General features: G+C 41.6%; 1 long non-coding RNA gene across 2 annotated transcripts; it reads right to left on the bottom strand.

Annotated features, from left to right (window-relative positions):
* Window positions 1-8,020: 8,020 nt before the first annotated feature.
* LOC113544527 (uncharacterized) lies at window positions 8,021-22,009 on the bottom strand. 2 transcript variants are annotated; one of them, XR_003404512.3, is made up of 3 exons: window positions 21,654-22,009; window positions 11,532-11,803; window positions 8,021-11,173 (listed from the first exon to the last, which is right to left on the bottom strand). It is a non-coding gene; the product is annotated as an uncharacterized LOC113544527 (long non-coding RNA). The 2 variants fall into 2 exon arrangements; XR_004577877.2 differs by lacking the exon at window positions 21,654-22,009 and adding an exon at window positions 13,328-13,893.
* Between the last annotated feature and the right edge of the window lie 1,841 nt (window positions 22,010-23,850).

The following is a 23,850-nucleotide window of genomic DNA, read 5'->3' as shown; positions in this document are numbered from 1 at the left end:
CCACATCTGTATTAAAAAAAAAAAGAAAAAAAGAAAGTCCTTTGCACCACATCTCACGCAGACCGTGCAATGTGCACAGTGATGCATTTCTCTATGGGGCTCTCCAAAAATTTTAATTTATTTCATTTTTCAAAATATTCTAAAACTTGTATATTCATTGCACATTGTTTTTCGCTGGTCAAGGATCGTTCTCCAATTTTGCTGATACCTGACAACCCTCCCCAAAAACGTCAGTGATATGTTCTTAAAAACTCAGTAGGAAAAAAAAGCTCACGCAACTCCACAACCCGCCCCCTGGCATGATTCCAGTCCCTGAGGCTGCTGCGAAGCCTTCTAAAACAGGCAAACAAACAAAGCCTTTTTTTGGATTTGCATTTGTATTCATTTAGGATGCATTATCTGTTCAAACCAAATAATGTATTTGTATTTGGTTACACTCCTGTTTTAAACAGTATTGGGGAAAGTTAACTTTTAAAAGTAATGCATTACAATATTGAGTTACTCCCAAAAAAGTAGTAACTAATTGCATTACTTAGTTACTTTTTATGGAAAGTAATGCGTTATGTTACTTTTGCATTACTTTCTTCTTACCTGGCTGAGGCTTGATCTCTTTCAGGCCTTGTTTTTGACTAAGAAGTTCTGCATTCAACAACATAACATAACCTAACATAACATATATAACCTTCGCCTTCATTTTCTTTTAAAAACACATATAAAGAATATTATATTCTGAGAACTTCCTGACCCCAGAGCTATGCATGCCATATAAAAGATCTCTTAACATTACAGATTATTGAAAGTTGAAATTAATGTGTTTATTACTTTTATAATTTTTGTGTGGGTAGGCTATGGCCTACATAAAGTAAATTCACTGTCCACTAAGATAATAAAGAGTGTAATATATGCTAGATAATTGCCATTATGAAATAAATTATATTAGGGCAAAAGACAGATCTTAAACATTTAAAATGTTTAATAACTTATTAGAGAACAATAAGATGATACTAGACAACAAACAACATCCCCAATTTAACATAAATCTTTCAGCTTTAAAATTTGAAACATTGCTTGACATGGCCTAAACAAATGTATAAGTTGATTCCAATAGACCAATAGTTTTCTACTAAGTGTCCTCAAACCAAAATTTATTTAATGCAAAAAAAAAAAAGAAAAGTCCAGATCACTTCTGCAGTGCAATGAAAAAAAAACACCACCACACATTTGTGTGTGTTAGAGTATTCTTATCTTAATACTGAGTTCACTATTTCATCTGAGTTTTATTTTCAAAGTAACAATTGTAGTGCAGCAGGAGAAGTCTCTCAAAACGCTGGTCTGTGAGACGGTTTCTTTTTGGGGTGAGGATGAGACTCCCATACTAAACAGCCTCTCAACGGGCGCACCTGGAAGGTGATGCTGTGTTGGCTTGTAAATTTCCCATATCAGCTGATTTTAAGGTATTCACATATCTCCATGTCCACAATAGTTGCTTGTTTGTCAAGTTGATTCTCCTCTTCAGGAAATGCTAAGAAGTAATTTTCATAGTCTCTGCTTTCAGGAGACTGCAGTGGCTCTTTCTGTGGTATCTCAACGGTGAGAGCACGACACTGTGCTGCCAGAGTCATCTTGATGGTATCTTTTCTTGTTTCATCCCTCAGCCAGCGCAGCTTGAATTTTGGCAGGGTTACCGCAGCAAGCAAAGCTTCATCACTGTCAGGGATGGTGCTAAACCGTGTCTTGATAGCCTGCAAGAGAATTTTAGATAGGTTACACAGTTTATAAACTAATAGACATGCATTCATACCAGAATAATTAAAATTATGTCAAGAAAAAAGTAAGTAGAATTAAACTTAACAGATACATAAACATATTGACTTGAATGCACTGACACTATTGTATGAGAACTGAACTGAGCTGGATGATATCACTGTTTTTTCCAGAGCTGCTTTATAGCTATATTGAACTCATTTCATAATTGATGAACTACAGTTACTGAACCAAACTAAATAAACACTGAACTGATTTCATAATGATTTCTTAATAACGACTGTTTACTATTTTGTTTTTAGAGCTGCTTTACTGCAGAATTGAATTCTGTTTGCATCATTGAATCATTTTCCTGTTATCACTGTAAAGCTGCTTTGAAACAGTCTGTATTGTATAAAGTGCTATAGAAAGTGACTTGACTAAATAAAACTATAATAATAATAATAATAATAATAATAATAAAACAGCCTATTGAATAGACTTACCTGAACTATGAGGTCTGGGAGGTCAGCCATCATATGGGAGAGGCCCTCTTTTGGTGCCAAGATTTTGGCCATCAGGATTTCAAGGGTAGGTTGAAGGGTGCCATAGAAACAGTCATCTTCACTTTGTAGTATATCTAATGCCATTCAGACAGGTTTCAGAACCTTGCAGTATTCTTTTAGGAACTGATATTCTCTCTCTGTAATGCACCTGATGTCCAGGTGATTGCAAAGTTGATTGAGGTCCACTAAGGGGATGTCTGTGGCTCTGTTAAGCGCATCATGAAACGAGTTCCACCTTGTAGTTGCAGGGACCAGCAACTTTATTTTGCTGAATTCCACCAGGATCTCTGATGCCACAGTTGATCGACTAACTTTTGACCAGAAGGCTGAATACTTTCCAGTTGCACTCCTGTACACTGCTTTGCAATCTGCCTTTGCCGTCAAAAATTTAACTATGTCGTTCGTGCATATAAGGTTGAGGGTGTGGGATACACAACAGTGATGTGGAGGGAGAACATACCTTTCGCTGGTCTCACTGTCATCCCGTAAGACTTCGCGCAAGTCCGTAAAGATGACCTTGTCTTCATTATTCTCTGCTTCATCATCATCAGCTTGAAACATTCTGAATGCTTTTACAAAGTTCATGCCATTGTCTGTGACGGTGGCAGTTATCTTACCACAAAGAGCAAATGAGCTGTGAATTTGCTCTATCTCCGCTGCGATGGCATCGTACGTGTGTCTCCCACGAAATCGTCTGCAGGCGATTGCAGCTTTTTGGCGATGCAGAGTAGCAGGATCGATCCAGTGTAGAGTAATTCCTAGAAAACTTTTATTCTGAGCAGTCCATAGCTCTGCAGTGGTGGAAACATATTCCAGGTCTGCAAAAGTTTTCTTCAGGTCTGTCTCCATTTCCATATATGCACTGTCCAAAAAGCTTGTAAAGGTTTTGCACGCCCCCCCGTCCCTTTGCCGGTCACTGAGATTTTGCTGATATTACGAAATGTAGGCGCCTCCACAGTGGACAGTGGCTGCATCTCCTCAACACTAAAAGCAGCAACCATTTTGTTGAGTTCAGTCGAATTAATTGTTTTACCTGGCAAAGGTGAACTGAAATCAAGCTTTTGTTATTTAGCTTGAGGCGGGATGCAGGTATCATTCGGCGCTCTCTCGTCCAACTCTAGTGCTGTGCTTTGCATGCAGATTGAGTGCGTGATTCTACGTGACTACGTTCATTTTAATTCAGTATTTTAATTTTTTTAATGCAAATTAATTAAACTGAAAAGTAACTCGCGTTACTTTTTTAAAAAAGTAACTTGAATATTAATTTGTAAATTTATAAAGTAATGCATTACTTTACTCGTTACTTCAGAAAAGTAATTACGCAACGCACGTTACTTGTAACACGTTACCCCAAACACTGAATATATGTAATGTACTGGTCTGCTAAATGAGAAAATGGCTGATAACTGTGGTTTCATAAACCACATTTTTATCTTTAGGACACTAATTTTACATGGTAATTGTTTATATGTTATATTAGGTAATACCCACACAATACCCACATCAGTTGAATCTTATGTGGGTATTGTGTGGGTATTACCTAATATAAGTCAAATGGGTAAAGAAACAGCTTTTTTTCCTAACCATTACATAGATTATTAAGCAGCCTAAAAATCCGGAATCTACTGCAATATTAAATTGGCAGTAGGCAGGATTGAAGCTCCTGAATGCACACCCTGAGAAAACTGCTGATAATTTCTAACCAGACAGTGGGAGAGCAGAAGCAATTTACCAAAACACACACAGACTCTGGTAGGCTAACATCTACTCAGAAGTGTGTATTTAAAAATAATCCATGTGTGTCTTTATTCTATTTTTTAAATGTTGTCCACACCTATGTTTGACTTTGACCCATTATTAGACTCCTTTCAGTGTGTTCGACAAAAACAAACCTCTTTAGGCAAGAGGGAAAAAGTTGCTCATTTCATTGGCTGGATCAAATGCAGATTCTGAGGGGCTTTGTCCTCTTCATAAATAGTGCCTTGCATAAAGGGCTCATGGATCATGTGGTGATTTGCTCAAAAGGGAAGATCTTGCACAAAAAAAATTATAAAGTCCTGGAGACATTACAATGTTACTTTCCCAAAACACGGCCTTCTCATAATACTGAACAAATATGACGTCGTGTTCAAGATTCATGGCACATGGTACAGTGAAAATGTTTTTGTAGATATGCAAATTTATTCATTAGTAAAAGTTAGTTTTTAGTCATATTCCATTTGTGTGTTTTGGATTATCCTTGCCATAGCTGTTTGTAGATAACCTTTGCCTGTTTTCTGTTTGAGTTTTGATTCATATTTTGGATTTGTCTGCCTGACTCTCAATAAATACGCTTTTACTTGCGTTTGTCTCAACCTGTCCATTGTGCCAGAATACTTCGCCTCCACCATGGTTGCAACAGGAAAGCAAGAGGGGCATCAAGCCAGGATTACCATGCCGGAGCTTGACTTGATCCGTTTTTCTCAATGGACTTTCATATATCCCTGGAACCCTTTTACGTCAGGTAGCCAGAATGCTACCTGCCGCAGTGCCAATTATATTTTGGGAGACTGGTGGACCCCAACCGTGAAGAAAAGTAGTGGCTAAGGTTCTTGTTGTCCCGGCTCACTGGCCAAGCCCGCCAGTGGGTGGAGCTCCTGGTCACCACAGGAACCAGAGGACTTGGCAATGTAGCCGAGTTTGTCGGCTTACTAAGAAAGGTGTTTGGGTGTCCTGTGTTTAACCCTGACCTTAAAAAATTTTTGGGGAGGGTTGCCTCCACATCCAAGCTCCAGCCAGAGGCTGATGGGGTGGTTCCTCAGTCCTGCTCACACTAGAGGCCGATGGCGCAGCCTCCCAAAATATGCTCACACCTAAGACCAACAGTGCGGCCTCCCAAGCCTTGTTCCTACCTGAGGCTGACGATGTGGCCTCCCATGTCCTGCTCAAGCCTGAGGCTGATTGGGTGGCCTCCCAAGACCTACTCACGCCTGAGGCTGAAGAGGTGGCATCCCAAATCCAGCTCCTGTCTGAGGCTGATGGCCAAGATCTGTTCCTGCCTAAAGCAGACAGCACGGCCTCCCAAGACCTGCTCACACGAGGCCGATGGCACAGCTATGCTGGGAGAAGCCTACAAGGCCTAATTTGGGACTTGGGTTTTGTGTAGACATTTTGCCCAAAAGGGCAGGGCTTTACATGACCCTGTGTAGAATAAGCAGTACAGAAATGGAGCAGGGGTTCATTTGAGGAGGTAAACCTCCCCGTTCTCCCCCAACTTTGAACTTCTAAGTAGTACAAAAAGGAGAGATGACAAGGCAGTACAAGGCACCGATTCCATCAAAGTTAAGTGCCCAATACTGTGACATGACTGATGCACAGATGAGTGATAGTCACTGTGCATTTATGTCAGTATCTAAGATTTTTCTGTGGGCGTCCTGTGCCGCTCCCCACAGCGATTTCACTCTGGGCAACTGCCCATTCCAGAATCCACCACTGTGAGCAGGATTGAATGTTGAAACAAGTTCAATTGACAATCAAAATTTTAACTTCAGTCATAACTCATTCACCCAACAACAGTTACTGCAGTTTGCTTTTGTAGGGTAGCCTTATCCTATGTTACGCAACAAGGGCCATTTGGCTAAAGAATTAGGAAATGTATATAGGAAACTACTACATCTAGTAGGTAGCATGAATCCTAAGAATTCAATCGTGAATTTTTGAATATTGAAGTTAGAACTCCCAGCCTTACTCAGGACCTTTGATTTTGGAAGGATGTAAAATGTGAGATATGGGGTTACACAAATATGTACACAAAGTGATGGAACAGAGCTCAAATCTTTAATAAAGAAATAAGGCAGTATTTATTGGAACAGCCAAGCTACTTTGACTTCAAAAAGCAGCAAGCTAAACTGAAGCTACTTGCAGGGCCAATATTAAATATTTGTGCTGTTATAATCAGAAAAAGGTGGAATACAAGCTCCCAGGCTGCTGGAGAAAGTAGTTAAGCTTTGATATACGCGGCAACCTTGGTCAGGTCATGCTATTTCTGCTGAGATATCTATGGGCCCTAGTGATCACCTCATGCTGAATGTGCCAAGGGAGCAGGGGGCCCAAGTGGTCAGCTTGTGTTGTACACATCAATGGTCCAGGGGGGCCAAAAGTTCAGTTAAGCTGTATTGCTTGGGGAACCCTAGTGAACATTTTTGCTGCATGTGCCTAGGGGCCTGGGGCCCCTAGTGGTCAGTTGCACTGTGTGTACCAAGTTTCCAGAGAAGTCCTAATGGTGAGTGTTAGGAAAGGGAAAGACTGATAATTCACATTGGAGCCATCTGAAGTGCTGACCATCATATGTATACACGTATATAGTGTGATATAAGATGATTTCCGGGGCTCGTGGCCTCCCCATGCCTATTAAACTACACTTCATCAACTACCAGCAGTGCTAGCCAACTCCAGGAGTCCAGGAGGAGCTGGCCCTGATATTGAAGAGAAAAGTCAGGATTCCATGATGTGGTGAGTCAGTGCTCCTTGTTGGCCTCCCAATTATAGCATAGATAGACACACACATAGCTTGGAACATATGTTGTTGGCACCACATTGGGCCAGTTATGTTAGGGCTGCTGGACCCTTTTTAATATTTAAGCCCTAGCCAAATGAGATATAATAGCTTTAGTTAGCCAGGAGCTCCCCGTGTACCTAAGTCAGCTCATTTTATATTTGCTGAGAGGCCTGGGGGTCCTACTGAGCTGTTTTACTATATGCATTGAGGGGCCCAGGGGCCCTACTGGTATGTTCACACTGCATGCATTGTGGGGCCTTGTGTTCAGCTCCCTTTGGCCATCCGAGGCCACATGTCCTGAGGCCTTGGAGGACCCTGGCAGTCTGAGTCCAATCATCCAACCTTGGCTGGTGCATATGCACACTTATTGACAATCATACCCCCCCCACCCACACACAAAGGTGCTATTTATTTTTGGGTGCAGCCTGCAGTTATGCTTTACACAGCTGATCCACTAGGCATGAAGTCCATGGTCAGGTGCTTAAGAGGGAATATAACAGTATAATTAACCCAGACACACTCATACTGAAACAACAGGTCTCTGTGTTTTTATTTATTTTGGATTACCCATGTATTATAGAACAGTTACCCTCAAACACTCTGACCCACACACAAACATACCTAATAATAACATTGAAATATGGCCGCAAGCAGCAATCACTAGTTCTCGCTATTATTCTAAAACTGTGTGTGCCTCAATATGATTGGCTGATGGATGCCATGATTTTGAACTACACTTGTCAGTAGAAATCCACTCACAGATTACTACATCTGCTCTCTCCTCTCCAGCTGCCTAGACCCATTACAGTTTGCATAGAGGCCCACAGATGGCGCCATCAACCACACCCTACACAATGCCCTCTCCCACCTGGACAAGAGGAAAGGAAACTATGTGCGGATGCTATTTGTGGATTAAAGCTCCACCTTTAACACCATCGTCCCCTCACACCTCTGCAAAAAGCTCCAGGATCTGGGACTGAACTCCTCCACTCTGCCACTGGATTCTGGACTTCCTGACAGGATGTCCCCAGGTGGTCAGGATGGGAAACCACACCACCTCCACACTCAGCCTCAGCACTGGAGCCCCTCAGGGCTGCGTCCTCAGCCCCCTGCTGTACTCCCTCTATCGAAAGAGGACACTTGAAGTCTGCATCTTTCTACCTCACACACACACACACACACACACGCGCACACACACACACACACACACACACACACACACACACACACATACACAAACAGTTCGCACTATGGAAAAACAATTTTTTTGCAAACTACATAACTCTTACACTGTACAGCTTTGTATATTTCTATACAGAAACAGTTGCATTATGATTTTTTTTTCAGACTACAGCTCTATATATGTTTTTTTTTAAAAAACATATTCTATTTATGTATATTCATTCTACATTACATTCCTCTAAGGGCTTCTAAGCTTTCTTTATCATATAGTCTACTAGATTTTATTATATTCTGTTTTTATTATGTATGTGTATGTCTAGTTCGTTGTTCTGTGTAAGAAAAATTGAAAAGGCAGCGAAGATCTTGATGAAGAGGTTTATTTACAGCACAGCAGTAACAAAGTACATGAAGCACCTTGGATCCACCGGAGTCTGAATGAATCCTGATCATCATTTACTCAAGAGTTTTATACTATTTCACTCTAATCTTCCTGCTTACAATGTAAATGAGGTTTCATTTTAATGTAATCAAGAACAACACCCAAGGTGATACCCTTCTGTTGCCAGCCCATTACTATTGTTCCAAATGGTAGGGTGATAGGATTATGTAGTCAGAGAGACGTTTGTCTTTCTGACCGGCAATCACAATTGAATACTCAATTGTGATGGTTCTCAATGTCCCACTGCTGCTCCCATTCTACAATTGGTTTTGTGTCTTCAGATGACACTATTCACACATTGTTGATATCAAAATACACTGTCTCTGTTAATTAAGTCGTTTTGGGAATGAGCCTCGTTCTCTCACCTACTTCGGAGTGGAAGCTGGGTTGGGGCAGAAAACGTTTCTTACAGTCCCCCCTTTGATGCTCTTGGCCCAAAAGAAGCATTACATCCACACTCGCTTTTTACTAATCACACCACCTTTTGATGCTCTTGGCCCAAACGAAGCATCACATCCACTCGCTTTTTACTAATCACACTTCCTATAGGGCAGTGGCGGTGAAGACCTGCCTTAGGTTGTCCCTCTCTGGCCACTGGAGAATCTTACCCGTCATTAGGTCATCACCTCCTGCACACTGGTTACAGCTCCATCCAGTTAGGCAAAATCAACATAGGGTCTCTCTTAAAATTTGGTACTGTTTCAAATATTCTATGGTTGGAAGAGGGGCATTCAGGAACCATCACAGCCAACAAGAACATCCTAAAGTGATCATCAAGCTGTAATTTGTCGTCTTAACGTAGAGCACGTATAGTACAACATAATGCATTGGCAAACAATAAGGAAAATACATTGTAAGGAATTTAGCTCATTTAGGTTAAGCTGATGTATTCTCCACCAATATATGTACGAGATTAGCAGATCAGCTCAGAAGGGGAAATTTGTAAACTTAATATTTTAATAGCTGATCAACTATTCGTCCAGCGATAAGTTGAAACGAGTGTATTTATTAATTGTGTATGGGATATGACCTCCGTGGCCACCGGCAATAATATCCTAAATATAGTGAAACACTATATTAAGAGCACAGTAACAAGATCAGCAGTTTAAGGCAATAAATTTGAAGCACAGAGACACGAGACACTGGCCTTTATAAATCAGACGAGACTTTATTACTATTCTAAAACACAGAAACTAATCTAACACACACACACACGTAAACAGGGGTGAAAATGGCTTTGAAAAGAGAGTGAATGAAATTCCAAGTTTCTAGCAGTTTCTCAGACCATGACCCGAACGAACCATCAACTTATCAGTTTGATTTAACATTTGCTTCGTTTAGAAGGGCTTTAAACTTGTATTAAATGCACCAGTTCAGTGAGAATCTGGAGGTACTATACTTGCGTTTGTGTTGCCAGGATTCCCTCGTTGCGTTGTTGTTTGGAAGGAGTTTCTGGCGATGTTGATTGGTCGGCGGTCTGGTTGGCCTTATGTAGCGTCTCGAAAGACCAATGAGGAAGATAAACAGAGTGAGGCGCGAACCCAGCGGAGTCTCGCCAACCATTGAAGAATGGTTCACAGTGGTGCAAAGGTGAGAGTTGGAGGCTTTGCAAGAACCAGTCTGGATGCGGAGTCTCGGACCAAGCATGATCTCCTCATGATGAACTTCTAAAGCTCTTGGCTGATGAGACTTCCTTCAGATGTGGATGGAGACTCTCTTGAGCCGTTAGTTGAAGAGTACTCCTTGAAGATGTTGGTAAAGGCTCTCTGAAGATGTTGATGGACTCTTGCACAGGTGTTGTGGATGAGACTCTTGCAGAGATGTGTTGGATGAGACTCCTTGAAAGATGTTGTGGATGAGACTCAGAGTTTCCTTTGTGTCAGGGGGTTTTAACCCTTTCCAGTTGGGCTGACCCCAAAGTGTTTGCTCCAATCAGCAGGATCTTGGGGCAGGGTGTAAACTGTATTCTCCTCCTCTGACACTAATTAACATTCTGATCTCTGAGTTATGTGCTTTCCAAACTTTGCACAAGGTTAAGTTAGAAATTTGGAATTTGCATGTAATACATCGTACTCAACTTCACGTTATACCAACCCTTAGGAAATTCCATAGTGATCACACACATACCAAACATGACATACCTGCTGTTACTGATACACACACGAACACTATGATCCCTGTTAAACGATCAAAAAGCATCATAATGACCTGGTGGCTATAAGCATGACACATATACGGAATGACATTAAAAGAGGCAACAAGTCTCCAACCTATGGTGCTTCATCTTAAGTCATTGTCCTTATAGGAGATGTAAAGTAGCCTTATGTAGTCTGTTAAAGCTGGGTTCTGTGGAATGTGTGAAGGGTGGTGAACTTTTTGTTCCTGGGGAGAACAAAGGTCTCATTCCATGAGGGTCCTTGGGTGAGTGTCCCCTCTTTTTTCTGTAGTTATCAGTTTTAGCATCGTGTTGGGTGAGCCATCTGGTCTTGGCCAGCGGCCTAGATCAATAAGTTTGACAGAGGTTCCTCTTGGCTGAGAGGGTTCGTCCTCTGGTCAGGGATGTCCTATCAGTTGCTGATTGTTCACAGGACAGTTGAAATCCAGCAATCAGTAAACAAGTGGTAATTAACTTGGGTCTGCAAAGTCTGGAAGCAGGATTCCTAGCTTTATGGCTTCTTTGCTTTCCTTGCCTGTTCACTTCAGATCCTACAACATACACAAACAGCAGTTTTAAAGGTTACATCCCAGATTAGACCTGAATAGGCAATAGCTAAGTCTCCATTGTGCAGTTTTGTCAGCAACTTATCCTTTCCTTCAAGCCGTTGTTGAATCTTAACAATGTGGCTATCTTTTCTTTGCATCAATGACATTAGCATATTGTAGAGTTTCGGTAGCTCAAAGTCAAATTCTGGAATGTTTTCCACAAAACCTAGTTGTTTTTCTGGATTGGATGACATCATCTGTTGTGTAGTATTTACATATTGAAAGTAATAATTTCCTATGGACCATGTTAAATCTGTCATACACAATGAGGTAGCATTGATTGAACATAGAGTTTGATTACTTTTCCATCTTTGAAAATAATAGTCTAGGGTAGTTGTAACACATGCTTTCTTCTCTGCATCTCTCATCCATGTCTGGAGACCAGGCCGTCAGGTTTACTAGGACTGGAACATGGATCCAATGCACGTTGTTGATCAGCACCCATAGGTTTCGTCACTATGCCAGAAGGGTGTGCTGGTTGCAGCTCCGGGCATTCTTGCATCATCACCATCACTGGAAGAACCACTGCCATGATCCATGGCCACATCTTTATTTCTCTTTGGTTAAGGGATTCTGAAAAACACATGCAAACAGAAAGAATTGTCCCCCCTTTGGTCCCACACAACACAGCAAACAATCTAAAATCAGTCAACTAAAAAGATAGAAATAAAACATTACAAACACATAAACTCACTTGCTTTTATATATGTGGCTATGTAGGATTGCCAATCTAATTTTTGTATGATTTTAACTGATCGATGTGGAACCATTTCTTCACGGATTGTCTGTTTTTAGTCTTGTGACAGATCTGGAGGTTTGTCCAGGGGTCAGAGTGTCACCACATCTGTGCAGTAACATGTCATGTACGATTAGCTGGGCATCAAGCTTGGCAAATGGACCGTCTACAATCGTTCGTCCATTGCTCTTCAGTCTGATTGCTTCTGTTACTGAAGGGTCACTCTATTGAGTGCTTTTCAGGTCTGCCGGCTCTCTAATGTTGATAGCTACAACTGATTCTTGTTCTGTGACACCTGAAAGTGTTATTCTTTCCACAGCAGCTTTCTTTGTTAGCTCATCAACTATTAAATTAATATCAGCATGTTTGTCTGGTTTGCAAACAGGCCAAATTGGGGCTAATGATGAAGAAATGCAAGGTGTAATAACACCCTGTTCTAATAGAGAATCTACGGTACGCTGTATGTACGGACTAGCTGGGTAATTGTACTGTCTGAGAGAGGGTGGGTCACGTCCTTCAACCTTCACTTCCATCACACTAGCATCGATTCTGCCACAATCATGTTTTGAATTAGCAAAAACACCTCTGTTTTGATCCAACAGTTCTGCTAACTCAGAATCGTCTACTGATAACAATGTATCTAAGCCATAATCCTCTGATTTTTTTTTTTTATCGCATGCACATCATGTACATCAGAAATCTCCACAACTTTGTCCTCGCTCTGAGGATTGTGCCAAATACAGTTATTACCATAGTCAATATATAACTACGCATAGTCATAATATCTGAGCCTAAGATATTGTGACCATCACCAGTTCTGCTGTGCCAGGCTTTGTCTTTGAAATCATCTTTGCCAATTTGGAACGACATGTTTTCTCTCTGAGATGCTAGAGAAATTGTTCCATCAAAACCTTCTAGTGTTATTGGTTTCTTGTCATTCTGTGGGGGCTTGTCTGAATGGAGAATCATTAATGAAGCACCAGAATCAACTAACCAATCATTGCATCAGCCTCCAGCAGCAATATTTGATTGGTCTACCATGATTCTCTTGATGGGGTGCCACATGTTGTATGGAGGCCTGTGATCCCTAGTCTGAAGAAGGCTTGGCTTTAGCTTGGCTTCTCCATGTGAGAATGCAATTCTTCATTCTCCTTGCTAAGTCTATTTACTGTAGCCAGTAAGTGATTTAAATCAATTCTAGGTTTAGCTCTCTTCAGGGAAAAGTTGCATTCTCTAGAAATATGTCCCTCTTTACCACATGAATAGCACACTGGAAGATTATCAGGATTATAAGGAGGTGGTGTCTCCCCTCTGTCTCCACTAGCATAGACCTCATTTTTCCAAGAAACCTTACGACTTACCTTTCTGATGAGGCTTTTTCACACCAATTGCTGACATAGGATGATATTCCGTTAGAATCTTAAACAGAATTTGTATAGAATAGGCGTAAGAACTCCTCCTGCTAATACTGAATAAACTAAATTGTCTTCTGCTCTTAGGAATTTTTTTTCTAGATTTTTTTTAAACAAGGGTTCCCTGACAAAAAAAAACAGCATAAAAGAAAGAAAACTGCTTTTTTTTCTGCTTTTTTTTTTTTGGAAACTCCCTTGTTGGCTTGCCAATGTAAGAAAAATTGAAGAGGCTTCGAAGATCTTGATGAAGATGTTTATTTACAGCACAGCAGTAACAAAGTACATGAAGCACCTTAGATCCACCAGAGTCGGAATGAATCCTGATCATCATTTACTCGAGTGTTTTATAGTAGTTCACACTAATCTTCCCGCTTACAGTGTAAATGAGGTTTCATCTTAATGTAAATCAAGCCACTCCACCGTCAACAAACCTGAGTGAATGCGTCAGAGTGGGGGGGGGGAGCATCCAAACATCCCAGTTCACCACAACACTCTATGCCTGTGAACCCTCCAGACCTGCCCCTCTACCTAAGAAAAAACTATTCACAAAAGGCTTGACTAAACAAATATTTTTTCATCCTAGACTTAAACACTGAGACTGTGTCTGAGCCCTGAACACTAAGTGGAAGGCTGGTCCATAACTGTGGGGCTTTGTAAGAGAAAGCTCTACCCCCAGCTGTAGCCCGCACTATTCGAGGTACCAATAAATAGCCTGCACCTTTTGATCTAAGTAGGTGTGGCGGATCATAAAAGACCAAAAGTTTGCTCAGGTACTGTGGCGCGAGACCATTTATAGGTCAATAGTAGTATTTTATAATCAATACGAAATTTGAATGGGAGCCAATGCAGTGTGGGTAAGATAGGGGTGATGTGGTCATATCTTCTGATTCTAGTAAGGACTCTTGCTGCTGCATTCTGGACTAACTGGAGCTTGTTTATGCATGTACTGGAACATCCAGACAGTAAGGCATTACAATAATCCAACCTAGAGGTAACAAAAGCATGAACTAATTTTTCTGCATGTAGTGACAATATATTTCTTATTTTAGCAATATTTCTGAGATGAAAGAAAGCAATCCTATTATCTTCATGAGCTTCAAAAGAAAGACTAGAGTCGATAATCACACCGAGGTCTTTTACTGCTGCACATGATGAAACAGAAAGGCCATCCAGAGTTATTATGTAATCAGAAAGCTTACTTCTAACTGCATGTGGTCCTAGTACAAGTACTTCTGTCTTGTCAGAATTAAGTAAGAGAAAGTTAATAAGCATCCAGTTTCTAATGTCTTTTACACATTCCTCAACTTTATTAAGCTGGTGTCTCTCAACTGGCTTTGCTGAAACGTACAACCTTGTGTCATCAGCGTAACAGTGGAAGCTAATACAATGTTTCCGAATAATTTTGCCCAGAGGTACCATATATAAAGAAAAGAGCAGTGGGCCTAAAACAGAGCGTTGCGGGACACCAAACTTTACCTTAGTATGAGAAGAGAAGTCACCATTTAAGTTTACAAACTGATAATGATCAGTCAAATAAGACCTGATCCAGGAAAGGGCCGTTCCCTTAATGCCTACTACATTTTCCAGTCTATCGAGGAGAATAGCCTGATCAATGGTATCAAAAGCTGCACTAAGGTAAGCACTTTCTGATCTCATCTGAGATATATATATATATATATATATATATATATATATATATATAACTTTCAAAAACAGATTCAGTATCTCACAATCGATTATCTCTACTAAGAACAAACCAAATGTCCAAATGTACCTCTGTTTTCATGATGATATACGCAAAAACACACACACAGACCAGGGTCCAAAGTACTTTTAGTTATAGCACCCCCTCTGGGCCTCTATTAGTACACACATGCAATGGCCTAAAGTTTTACTCTATTCCCCACAATTGTGAAGATATAAAACTTAAATGTAAATTCATTTATTATAAGGTCCCTTCTGGGGAATATGTGTCATTTCATTTGACTGAATATGGGGTGCGATATGAGACCTAACTGTCAAATTTGGTGGCAATACTTCAATGAAAGCCTTGGCTGTTTAAGTAAATTAGGCTCTGCCTCATTAGAATTTATTAACATGTAGTGGCATGTATTAAGCAAATTATTAAAAAATTTGAGTGGACAGAGCTAAATGGTCCAAAAGACACATTTTTAGGGGGTAAGGAGACAAAGCATGGGAAAAAGGAAGTTTCACTGTACCCCTTATTTTACCAAAGATATGCTTGTTTTTAAGTGCAAAAACATGAATAGAGGTCAAGTAGAGCAATGGTGTACTCACACTGGGCGTTTGACCCACAATCTGGTTCGTTTGACTAGTGTGATTGCTCTGTATTGAACTGTGCCCAGGCCCGCTTGAAAAGGAGTCCAAAGGTTCAGTTGGATTCAGGCATGGTATGCATCTAGTGTGATCGCTAACCGTGGCCGATGTGACTGTTCCATTTAACAATCATGGCAGCAAAGGGACCAATATTTTGTGTCAGATTATAGTAGCCTCTTCACAATAATGTTAGCTAATGTGCGCTACTGTCATCATTACAACAACAAACATCTTCTATTACTACTTGGATAGTACACTTTTCCATTTATTCGAGAATATTTGGGTTTCTAAGGGGTCTGGTTCTCATCTTATTGATGAACAGGGATTGTAGTTGGCGAATAAAGCTGCAAATTCCTCCGTCAGCATCACCTGCCTCCATAAAAATTTTCTGACACATGCAGCATGGTTAAGTGAAAATTGCTGTGCTGCATAAGTGATAAATCTATTAGGCAATCTATTAGACGTGTGGGATGTGTGAGATTAGGCCGTGTGTCACCGTGCCCCAAATGACTCCAAATAAGCCACAAAGTAAGTAACGTTACAATGATCATACAATGCATCGTAATGACGTAAGCATGCTCAGGCCTGGAATGTTAAGTGCAATGTGAGTGCAGGCCACTCACAGGGAGAGGGGAGGGGGGACAATTGTGCTTGGGCATAGCGCAAGGCAACCGGGCCTATTGTGAGTAAGCCCTAAGATTGTATCAATAATTAGGGGGTCCTTAGAGGGACCAAATTAGCTAAAAATCTAAGTGGGCAGAGCTAAATGCTTTCTGAGGCTTTTTTGTTCATGAGGACTAAATACCATAAATACCAAAAGAATTTTCACTGTAGGACTTACAGTATTCAAGATACGAGCCAAACATAAAATGCTTTGCTATAGCGTCACCATTAGGTCGATCAGGCTCATCTCTCTTACTTGAGTACTGGGACGGAATACTACGTACTGACCAAGTTTCACGTCTGTAGGACCTACGATTTGGTCTGCACAATCAGTTTTAGTGGAGAAGAAGAAGAAGAAGCAAAAAATCCTAACAAAAACAATAGGGTTCCATCGCCTTTAGTGCTTGGACCCCTAATTATAGCTGCAAACCACATCTAATTACCTAAACCCAAAAATTAACACCCTCCTCACTGCTAATTGCCCCAAAAGCCTAAAAAACACATTAACTGTAAAAACCCCAGACCCAAATATAAATACGGAAACCCAAATATTAAAAATATAAGTGAAGAATTATGACGTGTGTCTGTGTAACAATCAGCAAACTTTGACGATTTGCATCTGGAACTGCACTATCTAGTATAGTGTGTTGTGGAAATGACACCCTAATTGTTCTCTGGTTTAATTAATCAATGGTTTAAATAATTTATTTATTTTTGGTGTGTTATTATTACTATCCACCAGGACCCATCATGTCAAATTACAGACAGATTGCATTCATTCTTCTGATCTATCCATCCTTCTTTCTTTACCCATTTATTTTAATTCCCCATTTTGCATCTACTCGATCAGCAAAGTGCTCTTGCCTGAGCAAAGTCATTAGTTAAGCATTTTGGGAAATATTTTCTGAATTTTGAGCATTTGTTTGTAGTGACAAAAATTAGCTGGCACAAGGATTTTGTAATAGGCAGCCAATAATAATCCACAAACTGACTGTTTGCCAGGTAAGACATCTGGAATGTCAAGGACCAGTCTTGACAAGGACCAGTCTTGACCACTCTCTCTCTCTCTCTCTCTCTCTCTCTCACACACACACACACACACAAGGCGCAGGTATGCGGGCCTGCACTTTGACACAGACAGGCGTAAATATACCCAAACCCCAAAATAAATATAACAATTCTCAATGCTCAATGCCCCAAACCCAAAAATTAATACCCACATGACCTCTAATTGCTTCACATGTAAATATAAATACCACCCTGACTGCTGCTAATCGCCCCAAAATTCCAAAATAAGTAACATGACTGTTGAATGCCAAATATATACATACATATATTAAAAGCCAAATATAAATACTTTTGTAAACTGTAATTGCCCCAAACACAGAAATAAGTATCACTCTGCCTGTTAATTGCCCCAAAACCCAAAAATAATATTCCTACGATCACTAATTTCCCCAAACCCAACCTTAAATACCACCTGACTGCTTTTTTGCCCCAAACCCAAAAATAAATATCCCCCTGACCTTTGACCCAAAGCCCAAAGGTAAATGCTCCCAACTGCTAATTGCCCCAGCCTCCATAGATAATTACCCCAATCACTGCTAAATGCCCCTAAACCCATCAATACTATACTAACTTGCTAAATACATCTAAAACTCAAAATAAATATACCACTTAATGCTAAATTACGCAAACCAAAATATAAATACCCCGACCCCATAACCTCTAATTTCCCCAAATAGAAATATCAGTACCACCCTGACTGCTATTTGCTGCAAATTCCAAAAATAAATGTCTGTGTGACCTCTGCCTGCATAATGCCCCATAACAGCCACCTAGCAACACTGTAGCAACTAGCTGGGATAGCATACCAACCACTTAACAACACTCTACCAACCAAAATGGTTAGCATAGCAGTGGCATAGCATCACCCTAGCCACCAGTTGGGTTAGCCTAGCAACCATTTAGCAACACCCTAGCAACCAGTTGGGTTAGCCTTGCAACCATCTAGAAACATCCTAGCAGCCAACTGATTTTGTATAGCAAACACCTAGCAACACACTAGCAACCAACTGGTATAATATAGCAACATTTTAACAATGCGTCAGTCTGCAAAACAAAAGGTAGGGAGAAGCTGGGAGAATGTAACCATGGCTCTGTCCACTGGACTGGATCTGGTGCTCCCTTTTTAGTGAGATAAGTTAGTGGGCTGGTAACATCCAAATAATTGACAGGTCCAAGATTGCACCAGTGAGGTCGGCTGCTGTCATGACTAATCCAATCCACACTTTGTTTTTGTTTATTTTTTGCACTTTCCCTTACTTTAGCCTCTTTTTCTTTTCACCATGGCTATTACCATACATGATAGAAACACTCTTATTTCTATTGGTTTACAACCTACTCACCTATTGCCATTTTTTAATACCCTGAGTGAGATCCGGAGGAGGAACAAAGGACACCACCTGAAGCGGCTACCCCGACAGAAATGAGCCTGAGTCAGGAATAGGCTGAGGGCTCAAGCTCACCGTGCTCCCCTGCCTACCAACTTGCTAGCCAGTTCTCTGGAGAACAAGCTGGATGACCTCAGGGCCAGGCTCAAGTTCCAGAGGGACATTCAGAACAGCAACCTCCTCTGCTTTACTGAGATATGGATGAACCCAGCAGTACCACACCATGCCATCCAGCTGGCCAAATTCTTCCCAGTTTACCGCATGGACAGGACAGTGGAGTTGGGGAAGTCAAGGGGAGGTGGATGGTAAACAGCAGCTTGTACGATAGCACGAGCATTGTTTCTCTCTCACACTCCTGCACACCAAACCTGGAGCTCCTGACCATCAAATGTTGCCCTTTCTACCTTACTTGGGAAATTTACCTCAGTCATAGTCAGTGCCGTTTATATTCCATGTTAGGCGGACACGGACACTGCCTTATGTGAACTACATGAGGCTCTCAATCAACACCAGACTCATCAATAGGATGCTGCGCTCATTGTTGCTGAGGACTTTAACAGTGCCAACCTCAAATACGCAGTGCCAACCTTCCACCAACACATCACCTGCCCCACCAGGGGTGAAAGGATCCTGGACCATTGCTACACTCCATTCAAAAATGGCTACGAGGCACAGTCTCATCCACCATTTGGGAAATTGGAGAATGCCATCATCTTCTTCATGCCTAGATACAAACAAAGGCTGAAACAGGAAGCACCGGTTCAGAGGGAGGTTGCGCACTGGACTGACCATTCAGTGGACGGACCAATCCTTTGCAGGATGCTCTAGTTGACACAGACTGGGGCATATTCAGGCATAGCTCTGATGTCATCAACGTGTTTATGGAAGTGATTGTGGGATTTATTTGGAAGCTGGCAGATAATACTCCCAAACAGAAGCCGTGGGTGGATAAAACCATCCACGACACTCTGAAGTCTTGCACCGCTGCCTATAACACAGGACTCACCACCAGGAACACAGATGAGTATAAGGTTGTGTCCTACAACGTGTGCAGAATGGTGAGGGAGGTGAAGTGGCACTATGGGAGGAAACTAGAGTCACAGTTCCAATGTAGTGGACAGCATCTCAGACAGCATCTCAGGTCAGGTCCTTAGAGCCTGCGCTGACCAGCACCGGTGTTCATGGTCATATTCTACCTCTTCCTGGCACAGTCAGTAATTTCCAAATACTTCAAAGAGTCCATTATCCTTCTTGTCCCAAAGAAACCCCAGCCCGCCTAGCTCAATGTGTATCACCCAGTAGTGACCTGACTTCAGTTGTGATGAAGTGCTTTGAAAGGCTGGTCAGAGACTCTGACCTCTTCATTACCTGACACCCTGTACCCATTAAAGTCCACATAATGTCCCAATCACACAACTGATGACACAATCACACATCATCTACACACAGCCCTGAGCCATCTGGACACCAGGAAGGGAAATTATGTTGAAATGCTGTTTGTTGACTAGAGCTCAGCATTTAACACTATAATCCCCTCCAAACTGGGACTTAGCCAGTCCCTGTGTCAGCGGATCTCCACCTTCCTGGCAGGCAGACCACAAGCAGTACAGGTGGGCAGACATGTCTCACCCTCCCTCACCCTCAGCACTGGAGCCCCCCAGGGTTGTGTCCTGAGCCCCCTGCTGTACTCATTATACACGTATGACAGTGTGGCCACTTCCAACTCTACCACCATTGTTAAGTTTGGTGACGACACTGTTGTGGTGGGCCTGATCTCTGATAATGACAAGAAGGCCTACTTGGAGGAGATTAAAAGCCTGGAGAACTATGGCCAGGAGAACAACCTGCTCCTGAACATGAGCAAAACAAAGGAGTTGATAGTGGACTTCAGCACAAAGCAGGAGAGGAGCTACCACCCTCTTAAGGTCAACGGTGCCCCAGTGGAGAGAGTGGACAGTTTTCCAGTAGCTTGCTGTCCACATCAGACCTGGCATGGCCTGTCATATTAACACCCTGGTGTAGATGGCCCGTCAGTGTCTTTACCACCTTAGATGCTTAAGGGATTTTAAACTGCCCTCTAATGTGCAAAGAAGCTTCTGCACCTGCACCATCATGAGCATCCTGACGGGAAGCCTGGTTTGAGAACAGCACCAAAAAGAATAGGCAAGCTCTCCAGAGCGTGGTGCTGATCTCCCTGACCCACAGTCTATATACAGGAAGCGGTGCTGGACTAAGGCCAGGGAGATAGTGAAGGACCTCAGACATCTGAATGATGGAGTCTTCTCTCTGTTGTGGTCAGGGAAGTGCTTACGCTCCCAGAGGGCACAGAGAGAATGAGGATGAGCTTCTTTCTGCAGATCATTCGGGCCCTCAAACAGGACAACACTTGGACTAGACTTCAAATTTGTTTGCACAACACCCACACCCCCTACATTTCTGTTAATATACCTGTATTATTCTGTATTTATAAGTATTTATTATAAATGTTAGTTTTTTCACTGCAACTACCTCAGCTCGATGTTGCACAGCATTGTATTGTACATACAATTGCACATCTGCCAGCTATCATTTATATCTTTTATATTTCATATTTTTCTTTTTCTACTTTTTTGCAAGTAAATTCTGTTTAATGTAAATTCTGTTTTTATGTCACTGGACAATCGTAAAAAGCATTTCACTGCATGTTGTACTGTGTACGACTGTGTACTCTGTACAACTGTGTACTGTGTATTGTGTGTGACCAATAAAAATTTTAATTTGAAGTGAATTTAATTAGGCTCAAACCTGAGATAATAGCCAGCCAGCCCCAGAAATTGTCTCACCAGTTTTTTGCTCTTGGGTCTAGGGCAGGCCGCAATCTCTGCTGTCTTATCAATTTGGGGACGTGCCTCCTCATGGCCCAAGTGGAAGCCCAGATGCCATACTTCTACCCATCCAATTGCACACTTCTTTGGGTTTGCCATGAGCCCCACTCATCTCAAGGATCTCGGACAGCCCTCAGATGCTGAAAGTGTCGCTGCCATTCATTGCTGAAGATTCTGAAGATCATTGGGATTGCTGGGGATGGTGCCACTTGGGGCTGTGGAGATTGCTTGGTGATCTCATGTGGGGAGTTGTACTGTGATGGCTTGGGACTACTATTGCTGTGGTGGCTTTGGGGCTGCGGTTGCCACGAGCAGCTTTGTATCAGTGGACAGTGGATAGGTTTAACAAATGGGACTTCTTGTGAAAACTGTGATGAATTTACTGGTTGCACAGTTGCACTATTTGCCCATGTTGTACACAGTTATAGAAGGGATTTATTTATAATTGCACCATTTATTTATAATTAATCTGTTAGTTTCTTTTGAGTCCAGTTCTTCTCAATGTTTCTCCTTCATATCATCTCAGGGAGTTTTTCCTTGCCACCATCGCCTCTGGCTTGCTCCTTAGGGACAAATTCACAGATTTACAATTTATTTTGGTTTAATTTAATGTGAATCTATTTATTTTTGTAAAGCAGCTTTGTAACAATGTCCATTGTTAAAAGCGCTATACAAATAAAATTGAATTGCTATAAATAATAATGTCATCCAAATAGGCAGCAGTATAGGCAACATACATACCAAGCATTCTGTCTATGAGTTGTTGGAACATTGCTGGAGTGGCCGTTTCAATTGAGATATGGCCATTTCTCTTGAGGTATGGGAGTTTCTCTTGAGATATGGCCATTTCTCTTGAGATATGGGAGTCAAGGGGATCTGCCAAAGTCTCTTTTTCAAATCCACTGTTGAATTAAAAACAAGCCACATGTGCAGTCATACATGTCAAATTTAGACACCAGGTTGACTTTTCTAAAGTCCACACAGAACCGGCCTGAACCGTCTGCCTTGGGAACCAGGACCACTGGACTGGACTAGTCACTGTGGGACTCCTCGATTACCCCCCATATCGAGCATGGCATTTAGCTCCTCCCGCACCACTTGTATTTTGTGTTTTGGCAAATGATGGGGCAGCTGTGTACCACCACCCCTGGGGGAGTCTCAATGTGGTGTACAATGAGATTAGTGCGACAAGGTAGAGGTGAAAACACATCAGAAAATTCTGTTTGCAACTTGGCAACCTCCTGTTTAGGGACTGTGTGAGGTGGTCTCCACAGGGGACCCGGGTGAATTGAGCCACACATTTCTCCTTTGTGACAATGTCCATTGTTAAAAGAGCCATACAAGCAAAATAAGATTTTAGATTCAGCTCTTACCTCTGTGGAACGACCATCACCAAAGCCATGAGGACCACCTCTCTCCGTGATTTAAGGAGACTGGGGTGGTATATCTGCCACCTCTATCTGTTCGCTTTACCTCATAGATAATTTTTAAGAGTGGCTCTGGAACACTGGGTTCTGAAATGTTGCGAAGAGGCATGGCTTCAGGATATATCGTATTCCATAATCCACCAGCACTAACACAAAGTGATGCCCTCAAGCAGTTGGTTCCAATGGCCCGATGAGGTCCATAACAATTCTTTTGAACGGGACCTTGATTAATGGAGGGAGGTGCAATGGTACTTTTGAGGTGGGCGTCGGCTTCATTCGGACATTCACAACATGCCACACACCACCAGTGAACATCGCCACAACTGCCTGGCCAATAGAAATGGGTCATGAGACAGTTCAGTGTTTTGTCCTGACATAAATGCTGCACCACAGGATTATGGTGAGCCACCTGGAATAACATTTCTCGACGTTTTTTTGGGACTAATAACTGGGTTGTTTCTTCTTTCTTTTGGGTGTCCTACATCACTCGGTATAACCTATCTTTAATAACCGTGAAATAGGGGAAGGAAAGTGCAACATTGGGCTCAACCCACTGACCATCAATTACTTTCACTTGGTTGAAGGCTTACTTGAGGGTTTCAGTTCAATTCAATACAATTTTATTTGTATGATGCTTATAACAATGGATATTATATAAATAACAATGGATAATAAATAAATTTATAAATTTTTCCCTAATGAGCATGTTTTAACTTGAAAGTCTATTT

Source organism: Pangasianodon hypophthalmus, chromosome 3, assembly GCF_027358585.1.
Source record: "Pangasianodon hypophthalmus isolate fPanHyp1 chromosome 3, fPanHyp1.pri, whole genome shotgun sequence".
Classification (NCBI taxonomy): Eukaryota; Metazoa; Chordata; class Actinopteri; order Siluriformes; family Pangasiidae; genus Pangasianodon; species Pangasianodon hypophthalmus.
The sequence above is the reverse complement of the archived record's forward strand: the minus strand, read 5'-3'. Positions and strand labels throughout refer to the sequence as shown.